Genomic DNA, 17840 nt, shown 5'->3' with positions numbered 1-17840 from the left:
CGGGAGGGATGGAAAGAGAAAAACATAGAACTTTCTGTCTTCTCTTTAGCAGATATGTAAGATGCTTTAATACTCTGATATAGGGACAGAATATAAACTTAGATAACTAAGGCCTGATCCGGGAAATATGAGCCAAAACCAAAGAAGCTAATTCAATTCCAGGGATTCAGAAAATAAAACTTCACTTGATTTAACTCTTAAGGACGAAGTTTGGAAACTGAGTCTTCTTTTACAGACCATCTTTATTCACAATAGATAGCATGCTTTCTTAAGGAGAACTCTGTCTCTTCAAAAAAAAAGTACTACATAATTATCACATTTTTAATTGCACAGATAAATTAGCTCAGTAAACAATAGAATAGTTTGTTGTGCAGTTTGCTGTTGAATAACTCAAAATTTGGAAATAATTAACTTCTAAAGGGAATTTGAATCCTGTATCTATGAAATATATAATTTTATATATTTCATGAGACTTTTTTGATTAGGCTGACATTATACTATTGTTTGAAATGGGCGTCATAAGGTGAAACTGAGATGTTGAGAATGAGAGGGTATATATAATTTATAAACTCTACTTAATAAAGCATATGTTAAGTACAGCTCTGTGTGGAAAAGTCCGTTAAGGTTATTTATAGTTTGATTTATTATATTAGCGTTCTTCTTAATAATAGAGTTATCTTACCATTGTAATTGAGCCTATCAGTCAAGATTAGAGAGGACGTTTTACATGTCTGAAGGAAGATGGCAAGGCAGAGCTATGAATCTGCAGCAAGTACCAAAGTTAGGAAGACAACGCTATTGAACCACAGTATTTTCTAAACTTAAATTTTCCAAATCATTTGAGAGTGGAGATATGTTTTATGTTTGACCAAATCAGAATTGCCAGTCAAACCTGAGTGACCGGCCACCTCTATTAATTGGGGGTTTTAATATGGATTTCAAAACCAAGATACTGAGTCAGCCAAGAGATGACAGAAAGAACCCAGTACACATGGGCAACTACACATAGAGAACTGATATCTGAAGAACAATCTCTCTGCATAAATGATCTCTGTGTTGTTCAGAGTGAGGCAAAGAATGACATCATATGACATGCTGAACTGTAGCAGAACTGTTTTCAGCCAGGCCCTGAGATAGCCTCTCTCAGCTCCCAACAAGCCTAGGTCACTGTAGATGCCATGCTTCAGAATCTATTTCTTTGTCAAAGGTTTGGATCCCTATATAGAAGTACCAAGCTCCTCCCTATCTCAGCTTCTGCAGGAACCATTTTAGAGTTTGAGGAACAAAGAACTTAAAATTCAGATTTTCAAAGGTATATAGTTGGGGCAGCATGCTCCCCCCTGCCCTGCGTAAGCAACAACCACCAGTGGGGGTCATGATGGCTTCATGCAGCTTATGCTGGACTTTGTGGACGGATGGCAACATAGTAGCCAAGGGCTGTCTGGAGCAGTGACCCACACATCTTGCTGATATGCAAATATGACTATAAGTCAATCATCTTACTCTATAAATAATGGACAGCTCAGGGCCTGTTGAGCTCTCCTGCACAGCAGCAGGCTGCATGACGGGATCTCCCCTTGAGTAGGGACACCTCTCAGGGTTACTCCTCGAGGTTGAGAGATTCCTTGCTGCAACAGATCCTCGGTAAGTGACTAATAGCATGCTAAACTTTGAAATCTTAGCTAAGTGATAGAAAGGATTAATTGTGCATATATAATCCTTTAGACATAAACCGTTGACCAAGTCTGGGACTAGGATTGGATCCAGCGGCACCTAGACTCCTCTCTGAGAAGGAGTTTAGAAAGCAAGGGTGTCCTTTCTGAACCTCATGGCTCAATGGGAGGGTCTCCCTGACAGTTTTGTCTGACCCTGTCTTCTATGCAGTAAATAAGTGTACCTTGCCATCGAATCATGTTAAACCACTGTCACGTTTACCATTGATCTCTAACTCACTGTTTTCTATCAATAAAGTGTATTGTTGCTTCTCTCTTACGAGAGCAGTCTCACTCCATCCGTGACAATAGTCACTTAACTCATTTAATCCATAGAAGTCAGACTTTAATGTCTTCATATGTTTATCTAAGTAATTCTCTCAAATTTACCTGTAAAGTTTCTGGCAGATGAACATTCATGTTGGTATTTAAGGCTTGTACTCAGCCATGGTGAAATACTTCCTCACAAGTAAAATCAATAAAATATTAGGGTCAGAAAAAAATTGAGGGGTGGAGTAGAGAGAAAAGGGATAGGTAAACTTGTACTGGAAGAAAGAGACAAACAGGCCATCTATGTTTCTTGCTTCACTGCTTGTTCTGGAGCAATATAATCAGCTTTAAAAGTATTGTAATGAAAAGAATGAAAAGGAAGTGAGGTGACGAGATGTGAAAAGTAGTCTACAACATTGCTCAGAGTTTGGAGAACATAGGAGAAGAAGAGTTGACATTTCCAGGAAATCCACTGCAGGTTTTCCTTTTCTGGTTCTTTTGCTTTGAAGTAAAGATCAAGTAAGGTCATTTCAGAAGGTGGTGCAACTCTGTAAGAACAGGAAAATTGAAGACTGAACATTATTTTTGATTGATTGATTGATTGATGGATTGATTGCATAGGAAAAGAGATTTTATTTGTTGTTTTGGGGGGTTGGGATTGTTTGGTGTGGTTTTTTTTTTTTTGGTTTATTTATTGATCTATTCATGAGGAAACACGGCATTCGTCCAGGTTCACTGTTTCTGGTTAGCTCCGTTGGACACACAGTTAATGGCACAAGGGGCAGCGTGCTGTAGCAGGAATAACTACAGGGAATGCTGGGTGTAGTCTTCATTGGTTTGTCAATTGCACAGAAAAATTCCATTTATATGAAAATTTTATTAGTCAGAATTATTTTTCTTCTGCATTGCTTTCAGCTAGTTAAGTATATCTAAGATTAATGCAATAGAATCTAAACCCAGAACTCTCTTTCTCATATTGTTTCAGTAAGGTCAGCTACATGAATGATGCAGATGATCATAGAACAAGGGGGTTTCAATTATGTGTAGTAAAGTGACTCAAGCCTTTTAGCAAAGCGTAGCAGGATCTACAATTAACAGAAATAACTAGTTTTTTTTTTGTTACATATGCTTTTGTAGCAAAAGAATGATGTCCATAAAGCTGTGGAAATCATGTGAGTAGCTTCAGAAAGGGACAGTGGAAACTGGAATCATAACTGAAGTGAAAATCCTTTGCTGTCCTGCACTACTGTTCTCATCTCTAAATTTGCCACTGCTTATGCCACTGATGGCATCGAGACCCTTTGCTTTTTTTATTGTTCCGCAACCAAAAACCTTCCATAGGAAAATAAATAATATTACAGCTTTGCAATGTATGGAGACATCCAGCTTTACCAAGAGGAAGGCAGTTTAGCATCTGTTCCTTTCAAAGGCATATGGAGCAGATGCATAGCAGAAAACCTTAACAGCATTAGCAAAAACCTAAATTCTGATGGGCTAGGATTCATGATGCAATCAGGAGAAACTGTCAATAGTGACTCCTTCTCCACAAGATAGTTTCCTCTTCATGTATGATTCAGTCCTTTTACTACCTCTGTTCTCATGTTTATGTTTTGTTTCATCACTCCGCACAAATAACAAATTACTTGCTGATTTGAGTGTAATGAGCTACATAACTTCTTCCATGTTGTCTTTGTGAAAGAACTGTCCTCCTTGGCTTGATCTAAAAAAACAACAATCCTTACCTTCTGTACGTCTTCAGAATGCTGCCTTTTTATGTTATCAGATTTGTTAGTGCATGTGTGTGAGGCATTTGGGGTTAGTGCGTATTTATGATTTACCCAGGGGTGTTAATCATACACCTCCTTCATTACCTTCCTTCATATTTACTGTTTTTTTTCCCCTTTGACTAGACCTCAGTAATAGTACTGGAATTAAAGTGATGAATAGATATTTATGCAGAAGACTTCAAGATGTATGAAAGGTACTACAACTTTCTGGACTAGCACTTAAAAAACCAAAATTAGTTAAAGACCTATTTTGTATAACTTATCTTTAAGATTTTTTTCCCTAAGGGCTGGATTGTGCTTTCCCCTCACAAAGTAACAAACAGGCTTAAATGAAATAAAACATTGTATTCTGCTACACAGAGGACTTGAGCATCTGTCATTTGCTGCAGAACAGCACTTCTTTTTTTTAAATTTATTTTTTTGTCAGCAAACTATGGATGGAGAAAGGCTGCACGAAGGATTTATGTTGACCAATAGGTTTGTTGACTACAGGCTATTTTAAGGACTGTGGAGACCAGGGATACTGTTCTGTGGCCTGGAATGGAGAAAAACTATATTTTGCTAATACCTGAAATTCTTTAACTAAAGTTATTTTTCTTTGCTATTGTACAAGGAATCTATATATGGTCCTGTCTCGCTTCTTTTTCTCACAAATATCAGTATTTTTTAGTTTTTACAATCTTACAATCGTTACTTCCTCTAAAGTTGGGTTGCCTAGATACACCTGCATCTTCTTAATATCTTCAGTGTGGTATACATGGATACACTGATACATATATATGCAATCATTCCATTATGTTCCTGTCTGCATCTTACCCCCACCTCACAAAAGTCAGATATCAAGCTCCAGACCAGTACCTACAATTAAAGCTCTCAGACACTTTTGGCAATATTAATAGTGTTATCTAGAGAATATCAAATAATAGTAGTTGAACACAATATTCAGAAAATTTTAGTTTTGCGATGCATCCGATAACCATTCCCAGTATTTCTAAATCAATTCAATAGGTGAAAATATTCAATAAGTATCAGAAGTGAATTTAAAAAAAAATCTATGGGCTACATACAGTATCTACTATTGCCATTGGTTTCTCAAAGCACTAAAGGAATAAATACATGTATTTGATGCTTTCTTTTCCACTAATAAAGTCCTGTTGTACTAGTCCTGGTACTCCTATCCAACACTATTTTCTATTCTGGCAAATTATATTTTGTCTACTTAAACTCTCCTTCAGTTTTAATTGAATGAAACGTCAAACTGCATGTAATACTTCTGTAAGCAGTTAAAGCATTATTATTCTTCCACACAAGTATTGAAATAATTTCAGGGAAACGCTTGCAAGTTCTTGTGAAAAAAGAGTTTCATGTAAGATGTTATCTGAAAATCCAATAGTAAAAGTAATTTAATATTTGTGAGAAAACAAATTTGTATTACTAGTGCCACTTTTTGATTATATTTTTACTCCAGGTTATGGGATCACTCATTCTTTTGGTCTTTGCAATTTACTGCCTTCCCTTAACAACACTGCTACTACTTAATACTGAATGCATTATTTAAATCAACTATTTGGGAAGTGAGTTATGACTTCCCATGTCTTATCTAAATCTTATTGAAATTGAAAAGCTATGGATAAGACCTATATGAAAAAGATTTGTGGAAGTGAGTGTCAAATTTTTCATTTTTCTTCTTGAGGCTGGCACAAATTAATTTCATTAGATAGGGTTTTTTTAGATTTTCTGAAAAATACATTCTAATCCTTATAGCAGTTTTTAATTGTAGGCAGAGAGTTTAAGTTGTATGTTACTAAAAATAACTGTCTAAAGGTAGAATGAAAAAAAAAGAAAAAAATGCTTTTTTACTTAATTCTATAGAAATGTACTATATTTTCAATGTGTATCTATTTAGATGAGTCGTTTGAAATAGAACAGAATTTTCATTTGCTGTGCTTCATGTATATGTTATGGTATCAGTTTTTCATAGTTCCATGTAGTTTCCATTGAAATGAATGGATAGTTGATTCCTGCCAGAAAATTCAGACATGTTGGACAGATTTAGCTGAACATATTAATCATCTGGCTGTGAAGTGGTTAGTTGTATTTGTATTTAGTGTAGGTGTAATTAAGCTTCAAAGTTAACACTTTAAAGTTAACAGCTCATTAAAATCAGTAGACAACTTTTACACCTCTTTTCCTAATTTTGCAGTATTTTGGGCTGCTGACTGACTGACTGATATACATTGAGGAGTCGATTTTTAAATATGAAGAGCTAGAAATAGAAAATAACACCTTGATGTCAATGAGCAAATTCTTGAGATCCACCCTGGGTCAGTCTTTATTCACATTCATGGCAATGCGACTTCCATTATTTACCATAAGATGCATTTATCCAATAAATATTAAAGATTTTAGGGTGGTTTGTTTTTTTTTTCCCCTGCAGCAAAGGGGAATAGAGTTTCAAAGTGCAGTGGGGAAGGAAGAAGAGAAAAGATCTTAATATGAAGTTATCCGTGACTGTGGCAAGTCTTGGATCTTAAACACCAGACTTCCCTTTGGATGTTTTTTAACTTAAAGTGTTTAACTAGTAGCTTTTGCATAAGAATGAATAATAATATTCATCTTTTAACAAATGAATATGCTGCTACAGAGATTATTTGGAGACTATCACTGCCACTTCCAAATGAATGCATATTTCTCTCAGGTAACTCAAGAAGCAATTGTGTTGTCAGAGAGCAGTGGAGCGCCATAATCTCGATAGACTACTTGTTCTTTTTTTTTTTTTCCCTACGAATGCTTGAAGAAAGGTTTCATTCCTGAGATTACAAAATGGTCATAATTTTGAGTTCCAGATCTGTGGTGACAGTGCTGTTATAAAGGTTGTGTGCTAAGATGTTGCAAGAAAAGAAATCTGAAAGAAAATATAAATTGCCAGAAATGTTGTCCACCATAGTATTATGAAATAAAACTTAAAGCAGAGAGGTTAAAACAAACTCAAGAAGAATGGTAACTTAATACATGATAAATTCCATTATATAATAGTTGGCCAGCATTGTGCCAGTATCTGTTTATAGGGTGAAAATTGAGGAACTTGGAGATACTGGAATGACAAGAAACACATAAAGGAACCGCAGAGATTCCAAGAGCTTAATAACACTACTGGAAAAATGCCAGAGATGGATTTATAAACCTTCTATCTACAGGCTGAAGGAATTATTCCAAGGAGCCTTAGGTAGCAATGTATGTATTGGATCATATTTAACTATGTGATTTTCTTGTAGGTAAATGTTTTCATGAGCTCTATTATAATGTTTTACAAGTAAAGTAAATGTATGAGGGCAGTATAATTTATTTTCTAATGAGGGATCAAGTAGTTTATTTCTATTGTACATGTTATTACAATGACTGTAACATGCTGTGGGAGAGCTGCATGATGAGCAGTCACATCTTGCTAACACATCTTAGATGATAAACAGATGGAGACTATGGAGACATTCCATGTTAGGACATGCAGGACAAATTATTTCACAAACATAATTAGCATAAATTACTATTTAAAAGCTTTGGGTTTTTTTTAATAGCCTCCTACTCTGCCCCTTAACAGCCATGACCTTGGCAGCTTGATTCTTCAAGAGCAGCTAGAATTATGATGGGTGGATGAAGCTCTAAAGGGTTAGAAGTTTAGTTTGGAGAAGTACCAAGAAGTTTGGATACTAATCTCAGATTTATCCAAACTAATCCTTGGAGGTCTCTCTCCTTCCTCTTCCATGTCTTTCCTCCTCCTCCCCCTAAGACTGACTATGTCTTTTTTCAGGTTTCATGCTTGCACTGGCAGTGTCCTTTCACAGTCCTCTTGGAAATTTCACATCTGGTATTGCTTTATGCTTCCTGTTATTTTAAAATCACATATAGTGGATCTCCCTGGGTCAGAGATTTCTCGTGAAGGTTTAGCTACTTGCCCTAGTGAAATCTCAAGACTGGTGAGATTTGAAATGGCAAAAAGTGAAACAGAATTTTCAGGGCCATTAACAGATTTTGATATAAATTTACCATACAATTTAGGGCCAAAAAAAGGGACTATGAGACCTCTAGTCTGATCCCGTGTGTAAAGTAAGCAACAGATTTTTAGCTCCTTATTGCTGCATTGAACCCAATAACTTGAGTTTGACTGAAGTACATTTTCCAGCAAAGCATCCTATCTTCATCTAAGTACAGCAAAAGTTGAAGCTAGTTCCCTCATCCTCACTGATAAGTATTCATGCTTTTTTTTAATTTGAGTTTGTCCCTGTTCAGCCTCTAAACATTCATCCTTAGCCTTTCTTTACCAGATTACAGATCTTTTAGGAGCCTAGTCTTTCTTCCCATGAAGGCCTTTCCATGCAGTTATAAAGTATCCCTGGTCTTTTTTTTTTTTTTTTTTTTTTGTGATCTAAGCAAACAGTTATTTAAATCTCTCATGCTTGAGATTTTTTCTCCAGACCTTGAATCATTTTTATCTGCACCCTTTCAAAGTTTTCAATAATCTTTTGAAAATGCAGACTGGAACAACAAAAATAAAATTGCCTCTCTAATCCTACTCAATATTCTTCCTTTACATATCAAAAGATCAGACTGTCTCTTTTTGCCATGGCATTAAACTGGAGGCTCATATTGAATTACTTGTCAATGGTGAACACTTTGGTTTATGAGGACAATTTGTGATACTCTAGAAATGGGACCCGAACTTGGTGAAGTCTTGAGATGGAACTGTATTCACCTTTCTCCTTCTCCTAGCAACAGAAAACTCAGAACCATGAATATAAATAAAAGGCACACATGTAAATAAAAGGGTCAAAATCCAATTCATTCTTAGAAGAAAGTTGGGAGAGTCAGGACAAAAGAGAGAAGCAAACTTTTCTTCTCTTTTGCTCTCGCATAAAAATGCATGTGCTCATCTTTAACAGGACATACACTATGCACCAAACTGGAATGACCAACTTTAACTTTTCTAATGTCTGGCCTAATTGGAGTTCCTCATTCCTGCAAAAACACAGATGTGACTTTGGCTGTATTAAAACATACATTATTTGAATCAGTTCAGTCATCAAGTGGTACAGATCACTTCCCATGACTGCCTGTCTTCATTATTTACCACTGTGCCAATCTTTGTGTCATCCCATAAATCTTATCAGCTCTGATTTTATCTTTGCTTCTTAGACAATTGATAAATATTGAAGGGTGTCAAGCCTAATATGAACCCCTACTGCAAGTCTTAGAAGCAGCCTCAGTTGATTAGGATTCCCCACTGCCTACTACTTACCGAAATGTCAGCCTATTCTAAACCCATTTAATTTCAATTTACCTTTATGAAATTGTACTATGTTAAGTAACATTGTTAGGAGGCAAACATTACGAGAATGTATTCAGATAATTATAGATATATTTAGTGTTCAGGAGAGTAAGGGGCTAATTGTGTGGCTGAAAACATATGGAAAGTGTCATGGGCTGGATATTCTTCTGGATTTGTCTTGGTCTGAGACAACACTTGTAGGCTAGTCCTGAACCAGTGTCACCAATGTGTCATGGAGGCACAACATCAAATATCATGGATCACAATATGTACCTTCAGCCTGTATAAAGTAGAAGACACCACTGTTTCAACTCTCACAGTTGACCTAGGGTAGAACACATGTTTTGCTTTTCAGTAGTAAGGATAACATTTTTAATAACCAAATGTGCTCACAGCATCTCATCTAAACATGTCATACTAAATGCAAATATTCTTTTTTTTCAGCTGAAGTATCTAAAAGAATTACCTAATAAAAGGGAGAAACTCAAAATTCTAAGACTGATTAATTACCTGCCCATGGTTCCCAGGTAAAGATGATATATTGGGTAACAAATATCACTACATTGTGTATAAGCTTATTCCTGAAAATTTGGGGGGGGAGGGGGGGGGCAATCTTAAAAAGAAGCCAATGCCAATAACTAAATAATCTGTTTTCAAATCTCTGATTTTTTTTTAATGCTATGGTGTATTTATAGATTTGGTATTATCTTAACTTTTATTTCAAAGGATCACTTCATTGATCCAAAATCATTTTGCTATATTAAAAGTTCATATAAGCCTTATCAAAATGATACTGCCTGTTAGATAAAACCTGATGCTCTATGCAACAAGGTTTTGAGGAAAGTGCAGAATAATTTTTCCAACTGGGGATTTGGTAGCCACAAAGTGATTTGGACTTTGGCCAGAATATTATAGTTAATAGCCCTTCTTTTATGAAAAGTGTTGTGGGATTTTTAATGACAAGCCAGTCAAGAAGGGCTGAATTTTACATCTCTTCTAAAGACAGTTTTATGAAACTGGTAAAAGGTTTTCTTTACTCTTACTGAAAGAATTTGTACGAACATGGCTCACTGGCACCTCTAAATTATATATAGTATTTTTAGAAAAGTAAACGACAAATAATCTTTCCATTTCTCTCTTATCTTTGTCTATAAATTCATTAAAATGTAGATATTTATTTAATATGTTGATTACAAGCATGTATTAACAACATCCTTGTGTAATAATGCGCCTGTATACCTATCTATGACAAAACAGGCACATGGAAATTCACCTTTTAAAGAAATGGGTTTGTGATTTTTTTAATATGTGTAAAAATATTTTATTTTTAATGCTATTTAGATAACTAAAATGAAAACTAGATTCATATGCTACAGTTTATGAGCTCATGTGACAGATGAATAGTTTTGTTTTTGATATGGAGCTGCTGTAGATAACAAGTTATGCTTGTGACTATACAACTGCTCTTGTGGCCTGCACTAGGGAGTAAAGCTATTTCTTTACCCATGAAATACTCTAAGCAGCATCAATTTTCTCAGTTGTTGCAAAAGGGATGCATATTTAGTCCTTTATGTTTCATTTCCATTCCCTCATCTTTGTAGATTGTCCATAGACTTCCTTCAGGCTATGAGTATGGTAGGAAGTAAAGTGTTATTCCCTCTCCTCTCTTTTTAGTTTCTCTGTTTTGCAGTATCCTTTGGTTTAGGGAGAAATTTTGGTTTTATGCATGCTCCCTGCCACTTGAAGGCACTACCTTTTCTTCTTTTCTGTGCAGTTTCTCTTCCTCCCTTTCCTGGTTTGTTCCACTTCCCTAGGTGAGGAGCAAAAATGGAAAAAGCAGGGGTTTCCACTCGGTTATAAGATAGGATGAACTCTTGTACAGAGAGTGAGCAGAGATATTTTCAACCACAGCTACACAGGGCCATCTTTAGAGCTTTAGGTGCCCCAAGCAAGACTAGGTAATTGTGCCCTGGGATGAGGTCAGAGTTGGTTTAACAGCGGGTTTCAGAACCAAAAATGAAAGCTTTTGTATCTCAGTTCAGAGGAAAGACAACCATTAGAAGTACATCTCAGTGTCACATTGTTAGGCAGAGATGTTATTAACATCACTGATGTACATGTGTAGTAAGCCAGAGGCACAAAAATGCTTCCATGTGGTTAAAATGTACACACTTGGGCAATGCCAGTGGACATTTTACATTTAAAGGGACAGAAGTGACTTTCTGTGGTAGACAAATGAGCTCAAAGAATACTTGCCCCTATCAGTGCCCCTTCCACTTTGGTATCCCATGTGGACACTTGTTTAGAGTTCCCCTAAGGCTGACCCTGCAGCTAGAGTGTGTACAGAACAAGATTGCCTACTGTATGAGAAGGAGGAGGAGAGGGTTCAGGCCCCTAATCAGCAATGACATTTCTGTTTCCTGACACTGCAGAACGAGGAACAAGGGGTCATTCTACGTAGGAAACTCAAATGCAAACCTGCCAATTAAGAGAATAGTTAGAAGGAATGTCACAAGCAAAGAGACACAAACACACAGGAAGAACAAAGGCATTTTTAGAGATAAGTGAAGAAAGTAATCAAGAACTGATGCTCTAGGGAAGATTAAAAATAAAAACCACACCAAAAAAACCCCAAAACACCAAAATCAAAGCATCTCTGCATACACTGAGAAAATAGTTTTAAAATGTATCAAATACCCTAAAACAAAGTAAGAAAATGAAGCTGCTGCGTGTTAGGTTGAACAAACCAGAAATCAGAGATGATATGCTACATGTAAAACTCTGTTATAGATGGTGGAGACTAAAGGATGTAAACTTTGCTGAGAATTCACTCTCCAATGTTATCCCTGTAAGGGTAGATAAACAACATGAGAAAGATGAGCTCTTTACCCTGATACCTTAAAATGAATTGAAAATGTGAAAATTTTAGAACAATTTATAAATGTATTCAAATGCATACCTGAAAAATTTAAAAATGGGGGAGAAGGGATAAAGCTTTCTGTTTTTTTTTCTTGTGTGTTTTTTTTTTTTTTTTAGCTGGTAATCTCTTAATCTCTCATTTTCCCTTCCTGGACTATTTCAATATACTGGTACAAATTGTTTCATATTATGGATATAATCAAAATTAGAAGAAATATTTGGTTGATTCACTTATCCAAACTATTCTTAATGCTTGATAATGGGACAAAGACTATGTAAAACATAATTTGGAGTAGAAAGTAACAGAAACTCACCAGCTGCGGAAATAATTACAAACCTGGTTTTATGCCTTAGAGATAGTCATCCCATTTGTAATTAAATTTAAATTTTAATAATGTTATTTTCAAATAAAACAATAGTGATTTTTTTTGCTTTAAGGACATTTTATACTAGCTCCCTTTAAAAAAATAATGAAAAGAATAACTTAAAATTGAAAAAGCTTTAGATTTCCAGTGTTTTAATGCTAAAAAGCATCTACACATGCATGAAATATATACTTGAAAAGCTTGGTGGAATTGACTGAAAATAGAAAATGTGATTTTTCAGGAATTTGAAATACAAGTTTAATAGGTTTCAATGTTTCGGTTTGTAATGCTGTTCTGTATCCTGCATTCAGAGGTATCCTAAAGCCCTTTTGGTTTTAAAGTCTGCCAGGCATACATTGGTGGCAGAATGCAGTCCCACAAGAACAGCAGTAATGTATTACTTGAGTCTTCTTTTTCCCAGTGGGAAGCCTCCATGAATAAGGCTTGATACCACTGCCAGCAGAAGATCCAATACTCTAGATTGGGGAACTATGCCCACATTATAATACAACTCTCAGAGACTAAACAGAAAAAAAAAAAAATCTTTCATCAAAAATAGATAGGAGTTGTTATCAATTCCTCCCATTTATTTCTCACAGCTGTGTAGAATGCCAGTGGCCTTGTGGGGAATTTGCTGGGCTGTTTAAAGAGGTACTGAAGGAATGAAAACTGTTATAGTTGAGTCACCAAGTCCCTTTCCCTTCTAGCAGGAATTATGAGCAGACAAGAGAGGTGATTCCACATATGTTAACAAGATGTGATCAGCTGTTTAAACCTATATCAAGTGTATAGGTTTGGGGCTCTTTGCCTGAGCCCAATCAAGTGCATAACTCAAGTATTTTACTTAATAACAACTACTGATACCTCTAGACAATAATGTCACTCTCCTACTATCATACATGACTGGTATTAATTTTTGTTGCTATAAGAGTTGGAGATGTCTCGGCTAGGCAGAACTCTACAGTAAAAAATCAAAAAGATATTCCTCCTCTCATTCATATCCCTTCCCAGATGCTACACTGTTGTCTCTTCTCCTGTGTTAGGAAGAAACATTCAGGGCAGATCAGCTGGAAGAACTCTTGTCTATTGTCCTCTTAACAGCAGACTTTCTGAGAAATTGTTGCCTCTTCTTTCTAGTTAGAGTACATATGCATGATGGCGTTACAAAAGCTAAAGATTTAATTAAATGACATTTTCTTAAAATCTCTATGCATTACTATGGAGATAATGAAGCTCTTCCTGTTTCTATTGGCCTGAATTTATGTTCCACAATTTACTCTGCTTTTTGTGTAGACTTTTTTTCTGATTAATGACTGAGTACATATAACTTACTATGTTATAGACAACAATTATAGGAAATCCTTTTTTTTTTTTACTTTCAAAATGAACAATTTCATAAAACATTAAAACATATTGTGTCTCCTAATACAGAATCAAAAATGGTATATGTTGATATTACAGAAACTAGCTAGACTTAAAAAAAAACAAAGGAAAAATTAAGTAGTGTTTTCAATTTGGCAATACTTGAAGCATCTCTGTATTCTTACAGGGATATGTATAACTCTAGATGAAAGCAAAAGAGATTAAATGTTTGTAATTTAAGTTATACATTTAGGCTGGTATTAATTTCTTAGATAGGTTAGAGAGGAAAATACCAGCGAGAGAGGAAATGAAATGATTCAAAGACAAAAAGTCTTAAAATGTTCTGTTTCTTCGGCTGTTTATTAATAGAAACAACTTGCACCTCTAGGGCCCTTTTTATGTAAATGCATGTCTCAAAAAGCCAAGTCTTTAATTACACATCAAGACTGGAGAGAGCATACCGGAAACAAATGCGGTAGGCCTTGTAAACCAGCAAAAACCTTGTCGCAGGCAAAACATTTGTGAGTCAGAGAATTGTATGTAATTTATTGCCAATAAAAGCAAACATTTGATCACTGGCTGGGGTATTGGGGAAAACAAGAATACAAACACTGAGCCAAACTTATATAGTCTCCCCTTCTCTGGTGTTAATTGCCCTTATATTTACCAAGGGTTACACACAGTTGATCACACACACTTACTCCTCTGGTGAGGAGGTGAGGAGATGAGAGGAGGTTGAGGCAACTGCAGTCCCTCAGGGATGTCCCTGCCCCGGCGTGGGTGACCCATGGCTGCAGCCATTCCGGGTGTCCCTGCCCCAGTGTGCGTCACCTGTGGCCACAGTCCCTCAGGGCATCCCTGCCTTGGCGTGGGTGGCCTGCAGCCACAGTCCTTCAGGGCTGTATGTATGCACCCCTCATCCCCACCCCAGCCCTAAATACATCTGCTGAGGGGCCCCATGGGCTCCTCCAACTGCCCAAAGTTCTGGCGCACTCTGGGGTGCTCATGCCGGTGCCAGAGACATTGGGTATTGGCTATGGCCAGCACAGGGCGGTCCATGGCCTCTTCCCGCTTCCGTCACCCCTGCAGCCTCCTCCTGCCCAGACCTTGTAACTTAACAACCATTAGGAACCAGCACAGCATAAAAGGTGTCAGTATCCATTCTGGTGTAAGGCAGTGAGATACCACTGTTTCCAGTAACGCTCTTGCTGATTTTTATCCAAATACAGCACAGAATCAGTCTGAACTTCATGTTTTAACAAGGAAATTCCAAACATAAATCCTCATTACTTTTACAGAAGATTTTAAACAAAATATGAAATGAAACCGGGTCCCTCTGCTCTCACAAGTAGTTCAGTTGACATCTATGTTGCCGTGTTAAGATTATATTATGCTTTATAAGGAAACTGGAGAGTATTTTATCTTGAGCTCTAAAACCTTCTTTGGCTTAGAAAAACCTGGATTTCATCTTATATTTACAAGCAACCAAAAAAAGGCTAAATATCATTTGTATCAAGCACTTTTATTTACACATACATTTATTATTGATACATATATTTACAGAACTGAGAGTAGACTAGGAAGCATGTAATAAGTTTTCAAAAAAATAATATCTAGGGTACTTGTATACAAGTTTACATTTAGGGTTAAATGTCTATTGTACGTCCTGAATTTTAATCCACACATAGGTATATGAAATGCTTTTCTGACATTTCAGAGTAACTGTAAGTTGAGTCATATTTTTGTCTGGAAGCCATTTATATTTTTGTATGTAATCACCACATCACATAAAGGTGGACTATATTCAAGCAGCTGAATACTTCCAGATATTTCTGTTATGAATGTTGTTCCAGTGTTTGGCTACCTCATATATCTAAAACTTATCCTGTAGATAGCTAGCATGACGAGCTTTTCTATGTTGCATGTCACTAAAACTTGTGAGAGTGTCCTGGGAGAACATCACTACGTGCTCACTGTGATGACCAACTGCTGTCGGTCACTGCTGGAGATGGGAGGATGAGCTGGGTGGGTCTTAGGTTCAACCTCGTACAAAAACTTTTAGGATTAATGCTGCTTTGCACTGCCTTGCCCAAACAGATTGAGATGCCCCAAAGATGAGAGAATCAAAGATGTCAGGTCTCATTGTAGGGAAGAGAAGTTATTGTACACCCACTGTTTTCTCCATCCTTCTTTCAGCTCTTGAGACGGACATATCACTTCCAACCCCCTGCAAAACTGCAAACTCCCCATACATCTCTGAGGTATGAACCTGGAAATTTAAATGAGTGAACAGCAGTAAGGTCAAGCTTCTTAGACTTTAAGGTGAAGGGAAAAGATTGCAATCCCTGATCAAGGCTTTTTTACTGCTCAGCTTTTTGGAGAAAGCAAACTGAATGATGCTTAAGAATCAAAAAGGAATGAGTCCTGAATTTCCTTCCTAAAGAAATAAAAGGTAAATAAGAATACCATGCTAAGGATAAAAATTAGTTCTGTGGCAAGTAATAAAAATGTCATGGATTTTTTTTTTTCTGATCTAATTTGTTAATTCTGTTTTGATTAATTTTACATTTAGTAAGTAAATTTTGTTGTTTTAGCAGCAAGCCCAATACATGAATAGTATGGTAATTGTTATTGCAGTAATTTGAAGTCTCTGATGAAAAAGGTGCAGAAAAATAAAACAAAAATTGTAATCTAAACTAAAACTCAGTGGAACCAGAGCAGTGACTCCAGATTTACATTGCTTTAGAAACAGAATCAGATATTCCTTCTCTTCTTTGTATAAATAATTTTTAATAAACTGAAGTTCATCTGTTAAAATGTAATGAATAAATTAAATTCGTACTTTTCATCACATCACTTACAGAAAAGAACTTTCTACAGATAGCTGATTCCATGACACTGAAAAAATATTTCTAAAATCAGTAAATGAAAACTTATATAATCTGTCAACATTTGTTAAAAGTTTTCACAACTACTATTTTAATTCAGTACCTCAATAATAAAAAGTTCCTGGAATCTTCTCCTTGCTTCCAGAATGGCCTAGAGGGTTTCCATTCTGTTTGCCTTCTAGTCTATTTCCTTGCAGCTAATCTTTTTTTATTATATCTGCTCTGATAGAACTGCTTCTGGAAATTATCCAGTCTGTTCAGATTCATCTTATATCTTATGGAAGCAATGAGTTTGATCTACTTTGTCTTAGAAGGACATCTAACTGATTTTTAATTCTATGTCCAGTATGTAAGTGCATATGGATTCATTGTGGCAGTACCTTTGGTTACCTCTTGAAGAACTCATTTTTATTCAGTCATCCATGAAGTCTAGTGACTAGCTTGAATGACAAGTTCATATCCAAGCTATGTTTAGCAAATGAATGAAAAACAAACAAAAGAGGATATTTCAAATGTTTTTCATATATAAAACAGAACTAAAAAAAAAAAAAAAATCTAGACAAACCCCCCCCAAAAAACCCTGCTTAGTATCACTGAATTTCTGCATAGAATCATCTAGTTCTTCTACTGTAGGCAACACCTATGTTTTCTTTCCTGGAGGTTTTACTTTTAGTATTTTTAAGAACTGTGAGGCCAGGTTTACAGCTCCCTTTTTTTATTTAGACTCTTATTTTTCATATCCCATTACACTTAATGAGATTGGAAACCTGCATTTGAGTCTAGGAGCTATGAAACTGGCTCAGCATATTGCATGCAACGCAAATAACTGGAAATCAAGTGGTGAGAGCAGGAGACACATTAATTATTCATAGAACTAAATGTATTGAAAAGCCCACATTACAGCTCACAAAGGAGTATCTCTGAGTCCAGCGAGGGGAGGAGTAACTGCCTTCAAATCCAGTTAAAGTGCACCTGACACACAAGAGGATGGTTCTCAAAGTGACCGTGAGAATTTTCAATAAAAGCTAGGGTTTTTAAAGAAGTTTCTGGTGCCCAAATCCCAGTGAAAGTCAGTGAGATACGGAAATTTAATTCCCTTTTTCAAATCATAGCTCAAACAAGTGGAAAGATCTGACCTACATTATATTTTGAGTTTCTGCCTATCTACCCTTGTTAAGAATTTTATAACATTTACCATTGTATCTACATGTATT

The sequence above is a fragment of the Pygoscelis adeliae genome, unplaced genomic scaffold (genome assembly GCF_000699105.1).
Source record: "Pygoscelis adeliae isolate BGI_AS28 unplaced genomic scaffold, ASM69910v1 Scaffold101, whole genome shotgun sequence".
NCBI lineage: Eukaryota > Metazoa > Chordata > Aves > Sphenisciformes > Spheniscidae > Pygoscelis > Pygoscelis adeliae.
This window is presented reverse-complemented; position numbering follows the sequence as displayed.